Source organism: Orycteropus afer, unplaced genomic scaffold (genome assembly GCF_000298275.1).
Source record: "Orycteropus afer afer isolate SDZICR_OR568_19922 unplaced genomic scaffold, OryAfe1.0 scaffold00613, whole genome shotgun sequence".
Lineage (NCBI taxonomy): Eukaryota > Metazoa > Chordata > Mammalia > Tubulidentata > Orycteropodidae > Orycteropus > Orycteropus afer.
In genome coordinates this window covers 738,497-740,814 of record NW_006922200.1, presented here as the reverse complement: position 1 = coordinate 740,814, position 2,318 = coordinate 738,497, and positions in this window count along the sequence as shown.

Here is a 2,318-nt window from a genome sequence, read left to right as displayed (position 1 = left end):
TTGAACCGCCAGCCGTCTGGTTAGCAGGCAAGTGTCTTAGCCACTATGCTACGAGATCATTATATTGTTATTCACAGGCCCGAAGCTCAAGTTCAACAGAGACTTCAGTTGTTATGGGGTCGCCACTTTTCACCAGGTTCAGACACATGCAAAAACCCTGCTCTCAAGGCCCCTCCATGCCAAAAATATGACCCAAGACAACTGCCCTGCTCATGATCCACCACAGGAGTTCCTCCCAGGGCCTGCACACTTGTGTCATCAGTCATCTCTCCGCTTGTATTTCAGCAGTGCTGGAGCCTGGGAAATGCATGCTTGCACACATTGGACCCAAGTCTACCGAAAAAGACAAGTATTATGTTCTTGATGTCATCCCACAATTCATCTGGTTTTCAGTCATTGGCATTCACTGGATCAAATCTATTCTTGAGATGTTCTCTAGATTTAGGTGGGATATTTTCAAGGTCATATTTTGCCTCTTGTAGACTTGTTTTAATTGGCTTCAGCTACAACATGAGCTTGCATATGAGCAGTGGACAGTCTGTTCCACAGTCAGCTCCTGGCCTTATTTTGGCTGAAGATACTGAGTTTCTCCATCACCTCTTTCCACAGATGTAGTTGATCTGATTCCTATGTACTCCATCTGGTGAAGTCCACCATTTTTGTTGTTGAAAAAAAGTATTTGCAATGAGTAAGTCCCTGGTTTTGCAAAATTCTGTCATGCAATCTCCAGTGTCATTTCTGTCACCAAGGCCATATTTTCCAAATACTGGTCATTCTTCTTTGTTTCCAACTTTTGCATTCCAATCACCAGTAATAATCAACATATCTTGATTGCTTTTGTGGTCAATTCCAGAAAGTAAAAGTTCATAAAAATCTTCAAAATCCTTGCCTTTGGCTTTTGATGTTGGTGCATAAATTTGAATAATAATAGTATTAAATGGTCTTTCTTATAGGCATAAGGATATGATCCTGTCACTGACAGAATTATAGTTCAGGATAGATCTTGAATCATTCTTTGTGACAATAAATGACACACCATTCCTTTTCAATTTGTCATTTCCGGCATAGTAGCTCATACATTTGCCTGATGCTGAATGGCCAAAAATGGTCCATTTCAGCTTACTAATGCCTAGTATATTGATCTTTATGTGTTTCATTTCAGTTTTGACAACTTTCAATTTTCCTGGATTCTTACTTCATACATTCCATGTTCCAATTATTAAAGGATGTTTGCAGCTGTTTCTTCCCATTTTGAGTCATGCCGCAGCAGCAAATGGAAGTCCTGAAAGCTTTACTCCATCCACATCAGTAAGGTCAGCTTTATTTTGAGAAAGCAGTTCTTCCACAGTCGTATTTTGATTGCCTTCAGACCAGAGGGGCTCATCTTCTGGCATTATATCAGGCAATATTTCAGGGCTGTTCATAAAGTTTTCCAGAAATATATCAGACAGTATTTCATTGCTATTTGTAATGTTTTCACAGGCCAATCATTTGAGAAATGGATGGCCCTTTCCTTCTTACAAGTCTGTCTTAGTCTGGAAGTTCTGCTGAGACCTATGCACCATGAGTGACCCCATTGGTATTATAAATACTGGTCACATAGCCTCCAGTCTCACAGCAACACACAAGCCACAATAGTATGACAAAATAACTGACAAGTGGTAGTCATTATTGTCTATAATATAGATATTGATATATTCCATATCAATTATGATGAGTTCAAATTTTTCTATATTCATACTTTGTACATTTCATGTTCCATTAATAATAAATATCTGAAACTGTTTCTCCTTATTTTGTGTTGTGCCACATGAGCAAATGAAGGTCCTGAAAGTTATGGAAAGTGTATGGAAGGTTACTTCATCCACATTGTTAAGGTTGACGCTACTTTAAAAAAAGAAACCAAAGTTATTGCTGTCAAGTCAGATCCCACTCACTGAGACCCCTCCTTGGGTTTCTAAAGTGGTATCACTATGGAAGTAGATTGCCCAACCTTCCTTCTGAAGAGTGGCTGGTGGGTTATAACTGCCAGTCTTCTGGTTAACACTCAAAATGCCTTAGACTCTATGCCACCAGAGCTCCTGACTCTACTTTGGGAGGCAGATTTTTACCAGTTGCATTATTAATGTCTTCCAAACTGAGGGGGTCATCTACTGGCACTATATCAGACAAGGTTCCACAGCTATTCTTTTTTTTTTTTTTAATTTTTCCAGTAGATCATCAGGCCTTTCTTCCTAGTCTTTCTTATTCTGGAAGGTCAACTGAAGCCCCAGGGTTACAGGTGAGGAGAGACAACTCAGGGATGCCCAAAGTAGCAG